Source organism: Scomber japonicus, chromosome 12 (genome assembly GCF_027409825.1).
Source record: "Scomber japonicus isolate fScoJap1 chromosome 12, fScoJap1.pri, whole genome shotgun sequence".
Classification (NCBI taxonomy): domain Eukaryota; kingdom Metazoa; phylum Chordata; class Actinopteri; order Scombriformes; family Scombridae; genus Scomber; species Scomber japonicus.
The window spans coordinates 740661-759904 of record NC_070589.1 but is presented as its reverse complement, the minus strand read 5'-3'; the positions used below and the strand labels follow the sequence as shown (position 1 = coordinate 759904).

The following is a 19244-nucleotide window of genomic DNA, read 5'->3' as shown; positions in this document are numbered from 1 at the left end:
TGCCCCCCCCCCCCCCTTTATTCATAATTTTCCTGAAAAAATAGCGTGTGCACTTTTCACCCTCCTCTATTTCCCGTTCTCTGCTCCTTAAAATGACACCTTTGCTTTTAATTTCTGATAAAACTGACATCTCTTTTTTAACTTGCTTAATTTCCTCATTAAAATCCATGCCAATCTGGTTTAGGTTAAAATAACGTTGTAGTCGTTTCTGCAGTCCCATCATGCGTCTGTATTCCCTGTTCTTTCGTTTCTTACCTGCCTGCCTAAAGAAAGTCTGCGTCTTTCCCTTCACCATTTCCCACCAGTGTGCACGTGTTTCGTAGAAGTCTTGAAGGGTCTGCCACTCTTTGTACCGCTCCCTGAACTGCCTAACTAACTCCCTATCTTCTAAAAGGGAGCAGTTGAGTTTCCACAGACCACTTCCTGATGTCACGCCCGAAGAGAGTGAAAGGGTGCAAGAGAGCATAAGGTGATCGGAGAAGAAAACAGGAGTTAATCTAGCATCGGTGGGTGTGCAGTCCCGTGTAAAAACATAATCTATGCGAGAGGCTCTGGTGCCATCACCACTGAACCAGGTGAAGCCCTCCTCTCTGGGATGCATGATTTTAAAACAGTCCTGAAGTTTAAAATCTCTACAAATGCCCTGCAATAAAACCGATGTTTTGTCTACTTTAAAATCTTCCCCTGCTCTCCTCCTATCCTCCCTACTTAGAATACAGTTAAAATCCCCCCCTACAACTAAAGGTGCCCTACCTAGCATGTGGGACTGCAAGTCTTCTAAAAGGTCATACCTGTCGTTCTTGTCGTTAAAACCGTAAATATTTAAAAGGTTGAAATCCTGTCCCATAAAAGCCAAATGTGCTAAAAGTGCCCGACTGTCTCTCACCACAGTGCTGCCCTTCACCAGAGCTTGAGGGTTTTTGATTAAAATGGCCACTCCGTCATTTTTGTTTTGATTGGATCCACTCCATATTGACATTTTTGGCCACATCTCCTCCCACTGTCTGTAATGTTTTAAAAACGGTAGGCTGCATTCCTGCAATAAAAACACATCTGACTTAAAGGAACTTAAAAAGGGTAAAACACTCTGGGCTCTAACTCTCGACTTCACACTTCTCACATTAATGGTAGAGAAGGTCAGTGTCATGAGTATGGTTAAAAACAACAGGTAAGACATTTTAAAAGACTCAGAGGGTGTTAAAAACACATTTAAAAAACAGTTAGGTAATTTCTTGTGAACAGAGCTCTTCCTTCATCTCTGCGGGTGAAAAATGAAGGGTTTGAGCTCTGTTCCCCTTTGGGACTCTGGGGGTTGGCCTCTGCTGCAATGTTGCATTTAATTTGGAGTCCCTGGGGGTCGATTGCAGAGCAATTGTTAAAAAAGAAACCTCATTGGGTGAATCGGAAGGGAAGACTCTGGGCTCCTCCACAGATGAACTGTCTGAGTGAGCCGCAACTCTTCCCTTCTTCTCCAACACAATGGGAGAATCCGAGTACAATTCAGACAAAGGCCTCTTAGTTTGCTGGGCATTGGGGAGGGAGGCATCTTCACTATCATCCTGTGGTTGGTCTTCCTTACTAGCTCCGCCTTCTGCCTGCACCACCCCATCCTCTGGACTACTCTCCATTGGAGGGGTAAATGCAGGCCCCTCCCTCACTCCCTCCTCACCTGTTCCCTCTCTTCCAATCACAGGATTTGGAGGGAGATTTGAATTTTTCCTGCCCAGCAACTTCAATTTGCTCTCCTAACTGTTCTGTCTGTCCGCCATCTTTTCTCTTTTCTGTGACTTTTGCAGCCTTCAATTTGTTGGCAAATGACTTTGGGCAATCTCTGAACAGGTGGTTTGTTTCCCCACAAAGATTGCATCGTCTGCCATTGGTGCACTCTTCAAAAGTGGGTCCAATTTCTCTGCATTTTCCACATACGATCTGCTGACATGCTTCAACCAGGTGCCCATGCTCACCACACTTGCGGCAGAGTTTGGGTTGGCCCTGGTAATGGGTATAGCCCCTGTTCTCTCCCAGAACTACCATAGACGGCAGATGTTTCAAGCCCTGGAAGCCTTGGGGGTCCTGCCATTGTTGGATGGGGACCCTCCAAGCGCAATTCCAGATGCCGTCCTCATCTCTCACTTTCGTAGCCTGGCCTTTAACAGTGCAATATCTCCCCAGCCACAAACAAATGTCATCTGCATTCACTGTTTCATTGAACATTCTGACAATAACGGTTTTCAACGTATTGTCAGTCAGTTTCTCCACATTGAACACAGCAAATTGGGGTTTTACATTTTCAAATCTTATCCAAAATTCTCTGAGCAACACAGCAGTTTGAAAGCTTAAATCAAATCCCTTGTTATATGGCAATGTGAAAATGCAGTTTAAGTCTTCTGGCTTAAATTTCAACGTACCTTGAATCAATTTTCTGGAGAAGTCCAGCCTCGACATCTTCATGGATTCAACATCCTTGTTGGCAAAAGTAAAACGGACACTGAAAAACACGTCTTACTGAGGAAGGCCGCCCGCTTGTCTTTTCACAAACACAATGAGACTCTGCCAAACGGCAAAGCCTGCCAAAAATAGATCTAACTCGTGGGTGTTCCTCTCCACGGAAGTCTTTAGTAAAAGGCGAAAGACTTGTACGTGATGAAGAGAAAGCCGAGTAAGTACGCCCCGCTCACCAACAGCAGACGAACACAACAGTGGTCCCAGTCACCCCCTTCACGGTGAGCCCCGACATGGTGAAAGGAATCCCAGGCCACACCCATTCCCCTACACCGCGCAGCAAGAGCAAGGCGCCAACTTTTTCTTGTCATGTTTTTAGATTTTGTGAAATGCGGCAAAGAGCTCCAGGCTTTCCAGCCACAGGACTAACGTCCTACTCGGGTGTTCCAGAGGAGCAAGGGTCAAAATGTGGAAATGCTGCAAGTACACAGGCAGACAGGTGCTGCTTCCCTTTTACTCCCCCGTGGGAAGAATGACCCCTTGGCCGCGGTGCGGTCCGGAGGGCAGTGGGCAGCACCCTTGCATGAAGCATGAAAAGAGCGATCAATCCCCTCGTGTGACCCATAGCAGGACAACCGAGAGCCTCTCAGACACACCCTGTGGACTCATCTCTATGACAAGCCCCGCTGTGGAATGTCCTTCATGCCAAACCTCTTATGCCCCCACAATCTCCCTCTTTGTGTGCCGCCCCAAGGTGCAAATCTCACACCGTGTCACGCTGCACTTTCCCCCCTATTCGACGCAGGTGATTAGAGATACTGATGAAGATCCAGCAGGGGGCATGTCTGCTCTCCTTGAGACAGGCAACCTGCCATCTGCTGTGACTCAATCCCCCTGGCCAAAGTTGTATCAAATAATTCATAGGAAACAAAGATAACTTATCATTTTCACCCATTTTCAAGGGTGCTTGAACAACCTTGAAATGGATCTAAACTCGTCAGTGCTGCTAGACCGGCCTACCTACTCAGTTAAGCCTCTTTTTCATATTAAACATAGAGAGAGGGGGGTGCACCGTTCCTGGAGGTACTGCAATACCGGGTCGATGCGTGGAGTGGACGGAGCAAGCCCCTATTCCATCTCCCTGCTCCAAAAAGCAATTTAATATATGGTCCCCGGGTAGGGGACGTATCAGATATTAAACTGATAAGAACAGATACTACACTTGATCTTAGCCAAAAGGCCGAGAAGCGATGACCGGAAAAGTGTCGGAGTTGAAGGAGTGATCCTCTGCAGCGTCAGTCCCGCTCACGGTGTCACAGAGTCCAATGCGAGGAAGTAACTTGGAGCTGCATTCTATCAAAAGATAAGACGAGCGTTTTGTGTTCAAAAGGACATCCGTCTCTACACGAGTCAATGGAGAATTCACTAATTTCTCACCTCAGTAAGCGTTTAGTTTTTTTTCAACAACTTATCAGGGGAGAGCGCGAACGCAGTCCCCCACTACCAGAAATTATGCAATCGAGATTCCCACATTTGGGGAATTCGCAGAGGTCAGCACAACCGGAGTGCAATGGTTGAGCCTCGCCCTGGGTGAACCACCTTCTTGATCATGGTATCTCCCTTGCCAGGTAAGTATGAGTTGTACAGATCCGAGCCAAGGAAGTCTTTCACAGACACGGCACCCGGACCGATGGTGCACCTTCCAAACATCATCCAAACACACACACGCCGCATGAGGCTGTGGATCTGCAGAGTCACAACTTTGCATGCAGCTTCCTGCTCTATGAATAAGGATTACAAAGGATTGCTGTATATGAGCACAGATTTCTAGAGTGTGCAACCTCACTACAGTGCTGACATAGCTACTCAATTGTACATTGGCAGTCATGGGCAATTCTAGGATCAGGCTCGCAAAATAATTAAAGTTGTATAAAATAATTCATAGGAAACAAAGATAATTTGCTCATTTTCAAGGGTGCTTGAACAACCTTGAAATGGATCTAAACTCGTCAGTGCTGCTAGACCGGCCTACCTACTCAGTTAAGTCTCTTTTTCATATTAAACATAGAGAGAGGGGGGTGCACCGTTCCTGGAGGTACTGCAATACCGGGTCGATGCGTGGAGTGGACGGAGCAAGCCCCTATTCCATCTCCCTGCTCCAAAAAGCAATTTAATATATGGTCCCCGGGTAGGGGACGTATCAGATATTAAACTGATAAGAACAGATACTACACTTGATCTTAGCCAAAAGGCCGAGAAGCGATGACCGGAAAAGTGTCGGAGTTGAAGGAGTGATCCTCTGCAGCGTCAGTCCCGCTCACGGTTTCACAGAGTCCAATGCGAGGAAGTAACTTGGAGCTGCATTCTATCAAAAGATAAGACGACCGTTTTGTGTTCAAAAGGACATCCGTCTCTACACGAGTCAATGGAGAATTCACCAATTTCTCACTTGGTTTCTAACCTCAGTAAGCGTTTAGTTTTCTTTCAACAACTTATCAGGGGAGAGCGCGAACGCAGTCCCCCACTAGCAGAAATTATGCAATCGAGATTCCCACATTTGGGGAACTCGCAGAGGTCAGCACAACCGGAGTGCAATGGTTGAGCCTCGCCCTGGGTGAACCACCTTCTTGATCATGGTATCTCCCTTGCCAGGTAAGTATGAGTTGTACAGATCCGAGCCAAGGAAGTCTTTCACAGACACGGCACCCGGACCGATGGTGCACCTTCCAAACATCATCCAAACACACACACGCCGCATGAGGCTGTGGATCTGCAGAGTCACAACTTTGCATGCAGCTTCCTGCTCTATGAATAAGGATTACAAAGGATTGCTGTATATGAGCACAGATTTCTAGAGTGTGCAACCTCACTACAGTGCTGACATAGCTACTCAATTGTACATTGGCAGTCATGAGTCAAGATAATTTGCTCATTTTCAAGGGTGCTTGAACAACCTTGAAATGGATCTAAACTCGTCAGTGCTGCTAGACCGGCCTACCTACTCAGTTAAGTCTCTTTTTCATATTAAACATAGAGAGAGGGGAGTGCACCGTTCCTGGAGGTACTGCAATACCGGGTCGATGCATGGAGTGGATGGAGCAAGCCCCTATTCCATCTCCCTGCTCCAAAAAGCAATTTAATATATGGTCCCCGGGTAGGGGACGTATCAGATATTAAACTGATAAGAACAGATTTTTTTTTTTTTTTCGAAAAAGTTTTATTGACACTCGTTCAAATTATTTCAAACAATGATTTACATTTTAGATAAAATATTCACATGTGAACATAGTATATACAATGAATTACAATAAATATGTGCAGTATGTAAAACCATATTTAAAACAATAAAACCAATTGTTCTAAAATGGTAATACAGGTTAAATAGCTGTTCATTTGTAAAACATATGTCAGGTGTTTATGTGATTGAGTGTCCATTAAAAGTCCATAAAAAGGAGTGCATCCGTTAAAAAGGGTTTTTTTTTTCAATTCTATCTTTGTGCAGGAGCGCAGTGAGTCCCTACCAAGGGTAACTCATTCTGCTCCCCCAAACATTTGGTCTCTCGGGATGCTGTCGTGGTGGTCAGAGGAGATCCTCTCCCTGATGCTCCTTCCCACCTGCCTCACCCAGAGAGCCAGGCCGCTGCTGCTGTGACCTTTTGCTGTGTGGCTCCGGCTCCTTCATCCGAATGGGCACAGAGGCGATTCTTCTTTGTGGCTGTGTCCTAGGCCTGCTGCCTGCAGCTACGGCCGTTTTGACCGTTGCTGCGGCCATTCGGATCACAGCCACGGGGGGGATCTGCATGTGCTTTCTTACCAGCAAGTTTCTGGAGGTCCATGTGGCGTCTTTGATGGCGGCTAGGGTGAGCCACTGTTTTGCAAAGTCTTTGGATGGTATTTTTTGCTGGCTCACCCCATATAGCACTAGTTGTGCTGTGAGGACCTCCCTTGCTGGTAAGTACGGGAATTGCAAGGAGCCGGCCGTTGCCCACTGGTCTACAGCAGCACTGCACTCCCAGAGCAGATGCCTCACCGACTCAGGCGCGCCACAACCAGGTCGGGGGCAGGTTGAGTGCGTTGACATGCCCCGGGAGTGCATGACGGACCTGACCGGGAGGATCTCATGAGCCACCATCCATGACAGGTCCCGGAGTCTGTTAGGGAGAGCAGGATGGTTGACGTTGCGCCAAACTGTTGTGGGCTCGCCGGGTGCGAGCCCGCGCACCGGACTCACTGGTTCCCGCTCCTGCACAACGGAGACAAGTGATCTGTGGTTAGTTAAAATCTGCAACTCCTCATGCTCAAGTCGTTCAAAATCCATAAAAACAGTAATCAAATCAGGTGCTAAAATGTCCCAAAAAGTCAAATAAAACTCCAAGGGAAGTCCATCTTGTCCAGGGGACTTCCCTTTTTTAAAACCAGTCATACAGTTATTTAACTCTAAAAAAGTAAAATCCTGGGATAAAAGCACACTTTTGTTTACTGTTTTTACAATGAATTTTAAAACTTCGGTCATGATGTCCATTTTTACAGGTTTTTCTTTGTACAGGTTTGAATAAAATGTTTCAATTGTTTCTTTAATATCGCCCATTGTTTCAGTTGTGCACCCATCTTCTTTTTTCAGCTTTGTAATGCCCCCCCCCCCCCCCCCCTTTATTCATAATTTTCCTGAAAAAATAGCGTGTGCACTTTTCACCCTCCTCTATTTCCCGTTCTCTGCTCCTTAAAATGACACCTTTGCTTTTAATTTCTGATAAAACTGACATCTCTTTTTTAACTTGCTTAATTTCCTCATTAAAATCCATGCCAATCTGGTTTAGGTTAAAATAACGTTGTAGTCGTTTCTGCAGTCCCATCATGCGTCTGTATTCCCTGTTCTTTCGTTTCTTACCTGCCTGCCTAAAGAAAGTCTGCGTCTTTCCCTTCACCATTTCCCACCAGTGTGCACGTGTTTCGTAGAAGTCTTGAAGGGTCTGCCACTCTTTGTACCGCTCCCTGAACTGCCTAACTAACTCCCTATCTTCTAAAAGGGAGCAGTTGAGTTTCCACAGACCACTTCCTGATGTCACGCCCGAAGAGAGTGAAAGGGTGCAAGAGAGCATAAGGTGATCGGAGAAGAAAACAGGAGTTAATCTAGCATCGGTGGGTGGGCAGTCCCGTGTAAAAACATAATCTATGCGAGAGGCTCTGGTGCCATCACCACTGAACCAGGTGAAGCCCTCCTCTCTGGGATGCATGATTTTAAAACAGTCCTGAAGTTTAAAATCTCTACAAATGCCCTGCAATAAAACCGATGTTTTGTCTACTTTAAAATCTTCCCCTGCTCTCCTCCTATCCTCCCTACTTAGAATACAGTTAAAATCCCCCCCTACAACTAAAGGTGCCCTACCTAGCATGTGGGACTGCAAGTCTTCTAAAAGGTCATACCTGTCGTTCTTGTCGTTAAAACCGTAAATATTTAAAAGGTTGAAATCCTGTCCCATAAAAGCCAAATGTGCTAAAAGTGCCCGACTGTCTCTCACCACAGTGCTGCCCTTCACCAGAGCTTGAGGGTTTTTGATTAAAATGGCCACTCCGTCATTTTTGTTTTGATTGGATCCACTCCATATTGACATTTTTGGCCACATCTCCTCCCACTGTCTGTAATGTTTTAAAAACGGTAGGCTGCATTCCTGCAATAAAAACACATCTGACTTAAAGGAACTTAAAAAGGGTAAAACACTCTGGGCTCTAACTCTCGACTTCACACTTCTCACATTAATGGTAGAGAAGGTCAGTGTCATGAGTATGGTTAAAAACAACAGGTAAGACATTTTAAAAGACTCAGAGGGTGTTAAAAACACATTTAAAAAACAGTTAGGTAATTTCTTGTGAACAGAGCTCTTCCTTCATCTCTGCGGGTGAAAAATGAAGGGTTTGAGCTCTGTTCCCCTTTGGGACTCTGGGGGTTGGCCTCTGCTGCAATGTTGCATTTAATTTGGAGTCCCTGGGGGTCGATTGCAGAGCAATTGTTAAAAAAGAAACCTCATTGGGTGAATCGGAAGGGAAGACTCTGGGCTCCTCCACAGATGAACTGTCTGAGTGAGCCGCAACTCTTCCCTTCTTCTCCAACACAATGGGAGAATCCGAGGACAATTCAGACAAAGGCCTCTTAGTTTGCTGGGCATTGGGGAGGGAGGCATCTTCACTATCATCCTGTGGTTGGTCTTCCTTACTAGCTCCGCCTTCTGCCTGCACCACCCCATCCTCTGGACTACTCTCCATTGGAGGGGTAAATGCAGGCCCCTCCCTCACTCCCTCCTCACCTGTTCCCTCTCTTCCAATCACAGGATTTGGAGGGAGATTTGAATTTTTCCTGCCCAGCAACTTCAATTTGCTCTCCTAACTGTTCTGTCTGTCCGCCATCTTTTCTCTTTTCTGTGACTTTTGCAGCCTTCAATTTGTTGGCAAATGACTTTGGGCAATCTCTGAACAGGTGGTTTGTTTCCCCACAAAGATTGCATCGTCTGCCATTGGTGCACTCTTCAAAAGTGGGTCCAATTTCTCTGCATTTTCCACATACGATCTGCTGACATGCTTCAACCAGGTGCCCATGCTCACCACACTTGCGGCAGAGTTTGGGTTGGCCCTGGTAATGGGTATAGCCCCTGTTCTCTCCCAGAACTACCATAGACGGCAGATGTTTCAAGCCCTGGAAGCCTTGGGGGTCCTGCCATTGTTGGATGGGGACCCTCCAAGCGCAATTCCAGATGCCGTCCTCATCTCTCACTTTCGTAGCCTGGCCTTTAACAGTGCAATATCTCCCCAGCCACAAACAAATGTCATCTGCATTCACTGTTTCATTGAACATTCTGACAATAACGGTTTTCAACGTATTGTCAGTCAGTTTCTCCACATTGAACACAGCAAATTGGGGTTTTACATTTTCAAATCTTATCCAAAATTCTCTGAGCAACACAGCAGTTTGAAAGCTTAAATCAAATCCCTTGTTATATGGCAATGTTAAAATGCAGTTTAAGTCTTCTGGCTTAAATTTCAACGTACCTTGAATCAATTTTCTGGAGAAGTCCAGCCTCGACATCTTCATGGATTCAACATCCTTGTTGGCAAAAGTAAAACGGACACTGAAAAACACGTCTTACTGAGGAAGGCCGCCCGCTTGTCTTTTCACAAACACAATGAGACTCTGCCAAACGGCAAAGCCTGCCAAAAATAGATCTAACTCGTGGGTGTTCCTCTCCACGGAAGTCTTTAGTAAAAGGCGAAAGACTTGTACGTGATGAAGAGAAAGCCGAGTAAGTACGCCCCGCTCACCAACAGCAGACGAACACAACAGTGGTCCCAGTCACCCCCTTCACGGTGAGCCCCGACATGGTGAAAGGAATCCCAGGCCACACCCATTCCCCTACACCGCGCAGCAAGAGCAAGGCGCCAACTTTTTCTTGTCATGTTTTTAGATTTTGTGAAATGCGGCAAAGAGCTCCAGGCTTTCCAGCCACAGGACTAACGTCCTACTCGGGTGTTCCAGAGGAGCAAGGGTCAAAATGTGGAAATGCTGCAAGTACACAGGCAGACAGGTGCTGCTTCCCTTTTACTCCCCCGTGGGAAGAATGACCCCTTGGCCGCGGTGCGGTCCGGAGGGCAGTGGGCAGCACCCTTGCATGAAGCATGAAAAGAGCGATCAATCCCCTCGTGTGACCCATAGCAGGACAACCGAGAGCCTCTCAGACACACCCTGTGGACTCATCTCTATGACAAGCCCCGCTGTGGAATGTCCTTCATGCCAAACCTCTTATGCCCCCACAATCTCCCTCTTTGTGTGCCGCCCCAAGGTGCAAATCTCACACCGTGTCACGCTGCACTTTCCCCCCTATTCGACGCAGGTGATTAGAGATACTGATGAAGATCCAGCAGGGGGCATGTCTGCTCTCCTTGAGACAGGCAACCTGCCATCTGCTGTGACTCAATCCCCCTGGCCAAAGTTGTATCAAATAATTCATCGGAAACAAAGATAACTTATCATTTTCACCCATTTTCAAGGTGCTTGAACAACCTTGAAATGGATCTAAACTCGTCAGTGCTGCTAGACCGGCCTACCTACTCAGTTAAGCCTCTTTTTCATATTAAACATAGAGAGAGGGGGGTGCACCGTTCCTGGAGGTACTGCAATACCGGGTCGATGCGTGGAGTGGACGGAGCAAGCCCCTATTCCATCTCCCTGCTCCAAAAAGCAATTTAATATATGGTCCCCGGGTAGGGGACGTATCAGATATTAAACTGATAAGAACAGATACTACACTTGATCTTAGCCAAAAGGCCGAGAAGCGATGACCGGAAAAGTGTCGGAGTTGAAGGAGTGATCCTCTGCAGCGTCAGTCCCGCTCACGGTTTCACAGAGTCCAATGCGAGGAAGTAACTTGGAGCTGCATTCTATCAAAAGATAAGACGACCGTTTTGTGTTCAAAAGGACATCCGTCTCTACACGAGTCAATGGAGAATTCACCAATTTCTCACTTGGTTTCTAACCTCAGTAAGCGTTTAGTTTTCTTTCAACAACTTATCAGGGGAGAGCGCGAACGCAGTCCCCCACTACCAGAAATTATGCAATCAAGATTCCCACATTTGGGGAATTCGCAGAGGTCAGCACAACCAGAGTGCAATGGTTGAGCCTCGCCCTGGGTGAACCACCTTCTTGATCATGGTATCTCCCTTGCCAGGTAAGTATGAGTTGTACAGATCCGAGCCAAGGACGTCTTTCACAGACACGGCACCCGGACCGATGGTGCACCTTCCAAACATCATCCAAACACACACACGCCGCATGAGGCTGTGGATCTGCAGAGTCACAACTTTGCATGCAGCTTCCTGCTCTATGAATAAGGATTACAAAGGATTGCTGTATATGAGCACAGATTTCTAGAGTGTGCAACCTCACTACAGTGCTGACATAGCTACTCAATTGTACATTGGCAGTCATGAGTCAAGATAATTTGCTCATTTTCAAGGGTGCTTGAACAACCTTGAAATGGATCTAAACTCGTCAGTGCTGCTAGACCGGCCTACCTACTCAGTTAAGTCTCTTTTTCATATTAAACATAGAGAGAGGGGAGTGCACCGTTCCTGGAGGTACTGCAATACCGGGTCGATGCGTGGAGTGGACGGAGCAAGCCCCTATTCCATCTCCCTGCTCCAAAAAGCAATTTAATATATGGTCCCCGGGTAGGAGACGTATCAGATATTAAACTGATAAGAACAGATTTTTTTTTTTTTTCGAAAAAGTTTTATTGACACTCGTTCAAATTATTTCAAACAATGATTTACATTTTAGATAAAATATTCACATGTGGACATAGTATATACAATGAATTACAATAAATATGTGCAGTATGTAAAACCATATTTAAAACAATAAAACCAATTGTTCTAAAATGGTAATACAGGTTAAATAGCTGTTCATTTGTAAAACATATGTCAGGTGTTTATGTGATTGAGTGTCCATTAAAAGTCCATAAAAAGGAGTGCATCCGTTAAAAAGGGTTTTTTTTTTCAATTCTATCTTTGTGCAGGAGCGCAGTGAGTCCCTACCAAGGGTAACTCATTCTGCTCCCCCAAACATTTGGTCTCTCGGGATGCTGTCGTGGTGGTCAGAGGAGATCCTCTCCCTGATGCTCCTTCCCACCTGCCTCACCCAGAGAGCCAGGCCGCTGCTGCTGTGACCTTTTGCTGTGTGGCTCCGGCTCCTTCATCCGAATGGGCACAGAGGCGATTCTTCTTTGTGGCTGTGTCCTAGGCCTGCCGCCTGCAGCTACGGCCGTTTTGACCGTTGCTGCGGCCATTCGGATCACAGCCACGGGGGGGATCTGCATGTGCTTTCTTACCAGCAAGTTTCTGGAGGTCCATGTGGCGTCTTTGATGGCGGCTGGGGTGAGCCACTGTTTTGCAAAGTCTTTGGATGGTATTTTTTGCTGGCTCACCCCATATAGCACTAGTTGTGCTGTGAGGACCTCCCTTGCTGGTAAGTACGGGAATTGCAAGGAGCCGGCCGTTGCCCACTGGTCTACAGCAGCACTGCACTCCCAGAGCAGATGCCTCACCGACTCAGGCGCGCCACAACCAGGTCGGGGGCAGGTTGAGTGCGTTGACATGCCCCGGGAGTGCATGACGGACCTGACCGGGAGGATCTCATGAGCCACCATCCATGACAGGTCCCGGAGTCTGTTAGGGAGAGCAGGATGGTTGACGTTGCGCCAAACTGTTGTGGGCTCGCCGGGTGCGAGCCCGCGCACCGGACTCACTGGTTCCCGCTCCTGCACAACGGAGACAAGTGATCTGTGGTTAGTTAAAATCTGCAACTCCTCATGCTCAAGTCGTTCAAAATCCATAAAAACAGTAATCAAATCAGGTGCTAAAATGTCGCAAAAAGTCAAATAAAACTCCAAGGGAAGTCCATCTTGTCCAGGGGACTTCCCTTTTTTAAAACCAGTCATACATTTATTTAACTCTAAAAAAGTAAAATCCTGGGATAAAAGCACACTTTTGTTTACTGTTTTTACAATGAATTTTAAAACTTCGGTCATGATGTCCATTTTTACAGGTTTTTCTTTGTACAGGTTTGAATAAAATGTTTCAATTGTTTCTTTAATATCGCCCATTGTTTCAGTTGTGCACCCATCTTCTTTTTTCAGCTTTGTAATGCCCCCCCCCCCCCCTTTATTCATAATTTTCCTGAAAAAATAGCGTGTGCACTTTTCACCCTCCTCTATTTCCCGTTCTCTGCTCCTTAAAATGACACCTTTGCTTTTAATTTCTGATAAAACTGACATCTCTTTTTTAACTTGCTTAATTTCCTCATTAAAATCCATGCCAATCTGGTTTAGGTTAAAATAACGTTGTAGTCGTTTCTGCAGTCCCATCATGCGTCTGTATTCCCTGTTCTTTCGTTTCTTACCTGCCTGCCTAAAGAAAGTCTGCGTCTTTCCCTTCACCATTTCCCACCAGTGTGCACGTGTTTCGTAGAAGTCTTGAAGGGTCTGCCACTCTTTGTACCGCTCCCTGAACTGCCTAACTAACTCCCTATCTTCTAAAAGGGAGCAGTTGAGTTTCCACAGACCACTTCCTGATGTCACGCCCGAAGAGAGTGAAAGGGTGCAAGAGAGCATAAGGTGATCGGAGAAGAAAACAGGAGTTAATCTAGCATCGGTGGGTGTGCAGTCCCGTGTAAAAACATAATCTATGCGAGAGGCTCTGGTGCCATCACCACTGAACCAGGTGAAGCCCTCCTCTCTGGGATGCATGATTTTAAAACAGTCCTGAAGTTTAAAATCTCTACAAATGCCCTGCAATAAAACCGATGTTTTGTCTACTTTAAAATCTTCCCCTGCTCTCCTCCTATCCTCCCTACTTAGAATACAGTTAAAATCCCCCCCTACAACTAAAGGTGCCCTACCTAGCATGTGGGACTGCAAGTCTTCTAAAAGGTCATACCTGTCGTTCTTGTCGTTAAAACCGTAAATATTTAAAAGGTTGAAATCCTGTCCCATAAAAGCCAAATGTGCTAAAAGTGCCCGACTGTCTCTCACCACAGTGCTGCCCTTCACCAGAGCTTGAGGGTTTTTGATTAAAATGGCCACTCCGTCATTTTTGTTTTGATTGGATCCACTCCATATTGACATTTTTGGCCACATCTCCTCCCACTGTCTGTAATGTTTTAAAAACGGTAGGCTGCATTCCTGCAATAAAAACACATCTGACTTAAAGGAACTTAAAAAGGGTAAAACACTCTGGGCTCTAACTCTCGACTTCACACTTCTCACATTAATGGTAGAGAAGGTCAGTGTCATGAGTATGGTTAAAAACAACAGGTAAGACATTTTAAAAGACTCAGAGGGTGTTAAAAACACATTTAAAAAACAGTTAGGTAATTTCTTGTGAACAGAGCTCTTCCTTCATCTCTGCGGGTGAAAAATGAAGGGTTTGAGCTCTGTTCCCCTTTGGGACTCTGGGGGTTGGCCTCTGCTGCAATGTTGCATTTAATTTGGAGTCCCTGGGGGTCGATTGCAGAGCAATTGTTAAAAAAGAAACCTCATTGGGTGAATCGGAAGGGAAGACTCTGGGCTCCTCCACAGATGAACTGTCTGAGTGAGCCGCAACTCTTCCCTTCTTCTCCAACACAATGGGAGAATCCGAGTACAATTCAGACAAAGGCCTCTTAGTTTGCTGGGCATTGGGGAGGGAGGCATCTTCACTATCATCCTGTGGTTGGTCTTCCTTACTAGCTCCGCCTTCTGCCTGCACCACCCCATCCTCTGGACTACTCTCCATTGGAGGGGTAAATGCAGGCCCCTCCCTCACTCCCTCCTCACCTGTTCCCTCTCTTCCAATCACAGGATTTGGAGGGAGATTTGAATTTTTCCTGCCCAGCAACTTCAATTTGCTCTCCTAACTGTTCTGTCTGTCCGCCATCTTTTCTCTTTTCTGTGACTTTTGCAGCCTTCAATTTGTTGGCAAATGACTTTGGGCAATCTCTGAACAGGTGGTTTGTTTCCCCACAAAGATTGCATCGTCTGCCATTGGTGCACTCTTCAAAAGTGGGTCCAATTTCTCTGCATTTTCCACATACGATCTGCTGACATGCTTCAACCAGGTGCCCATGCTCACCACACTTGCGGCAGAGTTTGGGTTGGCCCTGGTAATGGGTATAGCCCCTGTTCTCTCCCAGAACTACCATAGACGGCAGATGTTTCAAGCCCTGGAAGCCTTGGGGGTCCTGCCATTGTTGGATGGGGACCCTCCAAGCGCAATTCCAGATGCCGTCCTCATCTCTCACTTTCGTAGCCTGGCCTTTAACAGTGCAATATCTCCCCAGCCACAAACAAATGTCATCTGCATTCACTGTTTCATTGAACATTCTGACAATAACGGTTTTCAACGTATTGTCAGTCAGTTTCTCCACATTGAACACAGCAAATTGGGGTTTTACATTTTCAAATCTTATCCAAAATTCTCTGAGCAACACAGCAGTTTGAAAGCTTAAATCAAATCCCTTGTTATATGGCAATGTGAAAATGCAGTTTAAGTCTTCTGGCTTAAATTTCAACGTACCTTGAATCAATTTTCTGGAGAAGTCCAGCCTCGACATCTTCATGGATTCAACATCCTTGTTGGCAAAAGTAAAACGGACACTGAAAAACACGTCTTACTGAGGAAGGCCGCCCGCTTGTCTTTTCACAAACACAATGAGACTCTGCCAAACGGCAAAGCCTGCCAAAAATAGATCTAACTCGTGGGTGTTCCTCTCCACGGAAGTCTTTAGTAAAAGGCGAAAGACTTGTACGTGATGAAGAGAAAGCCGAGTAAGTACGCCCCGCTCACCAACAGCAGACGAACACAACAGTGGTCCCAGTCACCCCCTTCACGGTGAGCCCCGACATGGTGAAAGGAATCCCAGGCCACACCCATTCCCCTACACCGCGCAGCAAGAGCAAGGCGCCAACTTTTTCTTGTCATGTTTTTAGATTTTGTGAAATGCGGCAAAGAGCTCCAGGCTTTCCAGCCACAGGACTAACGTCCTACTCGGGTGTTCCAGAGGAGCAAGGGTCAAAATGTGGAAATGCTGCAAGTACACAGGCAGACAGGTGCTGCTTCCCTTTTACTCCCCCGTGGGAAGAATGACCCCTTGGCCGCGGTGCGGTCCGGAGGGCAGTGGGCAGCACCCTTGCATGAAGCATGAAAAGAGCGATCAATCCCCTCGTGTGACCCATAGCAGGACAACCGAGAGCCTCTCAGACACACCCTGTGGACTCATCTCTATGACAAGCCCCGCTGTGGAATGTCCTTCATGCCAAACCTCTTATGCCCCCACAATCTCCCTCTTTGTGTGCCGCCCCAAGGTGCAAATCTCACACCGTGTCACGCTGCACTTTCCCCCCTATTCGACGCAGGTGATTAGAGATACTGATGAAGATCCAGCAGGGGGCATGTCTGCTCTCCTTGAGACAGGCAACCTGCCATCTGCTGTGACTCAATCCCCCTGGCCAAAGTTGTATCAAATAATTCATAGGAAACAAAGATAACTTATCATTTTCACCCATTTTCAAGGGTGCTTGAACAACCTTGAAATGGATCTAAACTCGTCAGTGCTGCTAGACCGGCCTACCTACTCAGTTAAGCCTCTTTTTCATATTAAACATAGAGAGAGGGGGGTGCACCGTTCCTGGAGGTACTGCAATACCGGGTCGATGCGTGGAGTGGACGGAGCAAGCCCCTATTCCATCTCCCTGCTCCAAAAAGCAATTTAATATATGGTCCCCGGGTAGGGGACGTATCAGATATTAAACTGATAAGAACAGATACTACACTTGATCTTAGCCAAAAGGCCGAGAAGCGATGACCGGAAAAGTGTCGGAGTTGAAGGAGTGATCCTCTGCAGCGTCAGTCCCGCTCACGGTGTCACAGAGTCCAATGCGAGGAAGTAACTTGGAGCTGCATTCTATCAAAAGATAAGACGACCGTTTTGTGTTCAAAAGGACATCCGTCTCTACACGAGTCAATGGAGAATTCACTAATTTCTCACCTCAGTAAGCGTTTAGTTTTTTTTCAACAACTTATCAGGGGAGAGCGCGAACGCAGTCCCCCACTACCAGAAATTATGCAATCGAGATTCCCACATTTGGGGAATTCGCAGAGGTCAGCACAACCGGAGTGCAATGGTTGAGCCTCGCCCTGGGTGAACCACCTTCTTGATCATGGTATCTCCCTTGCCAGGTAAGTATGAGTTGTACAGATCCGAGCCAAGGAAGTCTTTCACAGACACGGCACCCGGACCGATGGTGCACCTTCCAAACATCATCCAAACACACACACGCCGCATGAGGCTGTGGATCTGCAGAGTCACAACTTTGCATGCAGCTTCCTGCTCTATGAATAAGGATTACAAAGGATTGCTGTATATGAGCACAGATTTCTAGAGTGTGCAACCTCACTACAGTGCTGACATAGCTACTCAATTGTACATTGGCAGTCATGGGCAATTCTAGGATCAGGCTCGCAAAATAATTAAAGTTGTATAAAATAATTCATAGGAAACAAAGATAATTTGCTCATTTTCAAGGGTGCTTGAACAACCTTGAAATGGATCTAAACTCGTCAGTGCTGCTAGACCGGCCTACCTACTCAGTTAAGTCTCTTTTTCATATTAAACATAGAGAGAGGGGGGTGCACCGTTCCTGGAGGTACTGCAATACCGGGTCGATGCGTGGAGTGGACGGAGCAAGCCCCTATTCCATCTCCCTGCTCCAAAAAGCAATTTAATATATGGTCCCCGGGTAGGGGACGTATCAGATATTAAACTGATAAGAACAGATACTACACTTGATCTTAGCCAAAAGGCCGAGAAGCGATGACCGGAAAAGTGTCGGAGTTGAAGGAGTGATCCTCTGCAGCGTCAGTCCCGCTCACGGTTTCACAGAGTCCAATGCGAGGAAGTAACTTGGAGCTGCATTCTATCAAAAGATAAGACGACCGTTTTGTGTTCAAAAGGACATCCGTCTCTACACGAGTCAATGGAGAATTCACCAATTTCTCACTTGGTTTCTAACCTCAGTAAGCGTTTAGTTTTCTTTCAACAACTTATCAGGGGAGAGCGCGAACGCAGTCCCCCACTAGCAGAAATTATGCAATCGAGATTCCCACATTTGGGGAACTCGCAGAGGTCAGCACAACCGGAGTGCAATGGTTGAGCCTCGCCCTGGGTGAACCACCTTCTTGATCATGGTATCTCCCTTGCCAGGTAAGTATGAGTTGTACAGATCCGAGCCAAGGAAGTCTTTCACAGACACGGCACCCGGACCGATGGTGCACCTTCCAAACATCATCCAAACACACACACGCCGCATGAGGCTGTGGATCTGCAGAGTCACAACTTTGCATGCAGCTTCCTGCTCTATGAATAAGGATTACAAAGGATTGCTGTATATGAGCACAGATTTCTAGAGTGTGCAACCTCACTACAGTGCTGACATAGCTACTCAATTGTACATTGGCAGTCATGAGTCAAGATAATTTGCTCATTTTCAAGGGTGCTTGAACAACCTTGAAATGGATCTAAACTCGTCAGTGCTGCTAGACCGGCCTACCTACTCAGTTAAGTCTCTTTTTCATATTAAACATAGAGAGAGGGGAGTGCACCGTTCCTGGAGGTACTGCAATACCGGGTCGATGCATGGAGTGGATGGAGCAAGCCCCTATTCCATCTCCCTGCTCCAAAAAGCAATTTAATATATGGTCCCCGGGTAGGGGACGTATCAGATATTAAACTGATAAGAACAGATTTTTTTTTTTTTTTCGAAAAAGTTTTATTGACACTCGTTCAAATTATTTCAAACAATGATTTACATTTTAGATAAAATATTCACATGTGAACATAGTATATACAATGAATTACAATAAATATGTGCAGTATGTAAAACCATATTTAAAACAATAAAACCAATTGTTCTAAAATGGTAATACAGGTTAAATAGCTGTTCATTTGTAAAACATATGTCAGGTGTTTATGTGATTGAGTGTCCATTAAAAGTCCATAAAAAGGAGTGCATCCGTTAAAAAGGGTTTTTTTTTTCAATTCTATCTTTGTGCAGGAGCGCAGTGAGTCCCTACCAAGGGTAACTCATTCTGCTCCCCCAAACATTTGGTCTCTCGGGATGCTGTCGTGGTGGTCAGAGGAGATCCTCTCCCTGATGCTCCTTCCCACCTGCCTCACCCAGAGAGCCAGGCCGCTGCTGCTGTGACCTTTTGCTGTGTGGCTC

At 46.3% G+C, this 19244-nt stretch overlaps 13 non-coding genes and 3 pseudogenes across 13 annotated transcripts; all 16 read right to left on the bottom strand.

The window, feature by feature from the left end:
• Positions 1–2547: 2547 nt before the first annotated feature.
• Positions 2548–2663, bottom strand: LOC128370155 (U5 spliceosomal RNA). The gene has a single exon (XR_008322269.1). It is a non-coding gene; the product is annotated as a U5 spliceosomal RNA (small nuclear RNA).
• Positions 2664–3503: 840 nt separating this feature from the next.
• Positions 3504–3694, bottom strand: LOC128370041 (U2 spliceosomal RNA). Its single transcript, XR_008322190.1, has one exon. It is a non-coding gene; the product is annotated as a U2 spliceosomal RNA (small nuclear RNA).
• A 220-nt stretch (positions 3695–3914) lies between these two features.
• LOC128369957 (U1 spliceosomal RNA) lies at positions 3915–4078 on the bottom strand. Its single transcript, XR_008322113.1, has one exon. It is a non-coding gene; the product is annotated as a U1 spliceosomal RNA (small nuclear RNA).
• A 437-nt stretch (positions 4079–4515) lies between these two features.
• On the bottom strand, positions 4516–4706 carry LOC128370040 (U2 spliceosomal RNA). The gene has a single exon (XR_008322189.1). It is a non-coding gene; the product is annotated as a U2 spliceosomal RNA (small nuclear RNA).
• A 232-nt stretch (positions 4707–4938) lies between these two features.
• On the bottom strand, positions 4939–5102 carry LOC128370016 (U1 spliceosomal RNA). The gene has a single exon (XR_008322168.1). It is a non-coding gene; the product is annotated as a U1 spliceosomal RNA (small nuclear RNA).
• A 379-nt stretch (positions 5103–5481) lies between these two features.
• Positions 5482–5661, bottom strand: LOC128370107 (uncharacterized; annotated as a pseudogene).
• A 3961-nt stretch (positions 5662–9622) lies between these two features.
• On the bottom strand, positions 9623–9738 carry LOC128370153 (U5 spliceosomal RNA). Its single transcript, XR_008322267.1, has one exon. It is a non-coding gene; the product is annotated as a U5 spliceosomal RNA (small nuclear RNA).
• An 839-nt stretch (positions 9739–10577) lies between these two features.
• LOC128370039 (U2 spliceosomal RNA) lies at positions 10578–10768 on the bottom strand. Its single transcript, XR_008322188.1, has one exon. It is a non-coding gene; the product is annotated as a U2 spliceosomal RNA (small nuclear RNA).
• A 232-nt stretch (positions 10769–11000) lies between these two features.
• LOC128370021 (U1 spliceosomal RNA) lies at positions 11001–11164 on the bottom strand. Its single transcript, XR_008322173.1, has one exon. It is a non-coding gene; the product is annotated as a U1 spliceosomal RNA (small nuclear RNA).
• A 379-nt stretch (positions 11165–11543) lies between these two features.
• On the bottom strand, positions 11544–11722 carry LOC128370148 (uncharacterized; annotated as a pseudogene).
• Positions 11723–15679: 3957 nt separating this feature from the next.
• LOC128370152 (U5 spliceosomal RNA) lies at positions 15680–15795 on the bottom strand. The gene has a single exon (XR_008322266.1). It is a non-coding gene; the product is annotated as a U5 spliceosomal RNA (small nuclear RNA).
• An 840-nt stretch (positions 15796–16635) lies between these two features.
• Positions 16636–16826, bottom strand: LOC128370037 (U2 spliceosomal RNA). The gene has a single exon (XR_008322186.1). It is a non-coding gene; the product is annotated as a U2 spliceosomal RNA (small nuclear RNA).
• A 220-nt stretch (positions 16827–17046) lies between these two features.
• LOC128369956 (U1 spliceosomal RNA) lies at positions 17047–17210 on the bottom strand. Its single transcript, XR_008322112.1, has one exon. It is a non-coding gene; the product is annotated as a U1 spliceosomal RNA (small nuclear RNA).
• A 437-nt stretch (positions 17211–17647) lies between these two features.
• On the bottom strand, positions 17648–17838 carry LOC128370036 (U2 spliceosomal RNA). The gene has a single exon (XR_008322185.1). It is a non-coding gene; the product is annotated as a U2 spliceosomal RNA (small nuclear RNA).
• Positions 17839–18070: 232 nt separating this feature from the next.
• LOC128370014 (U1 spliceosomal RNA) lies at positions 18071–18234 on the bottom strand. Its single transcript, XR_008322166.1, has one exon. It is a non-coding gene; the product is annotated as a U1 spliceosomal RNA (small nuclear RNA).
• A 379-nt stretch (positions 18235–18613) lies between these two features.
• On the bottom strand, positions 18614–18793 carry LOC128370106 (uncharacterized; annotated as a pseudogene).
• Positions 18794–19244: the final 451 nt, after the last annotated feature.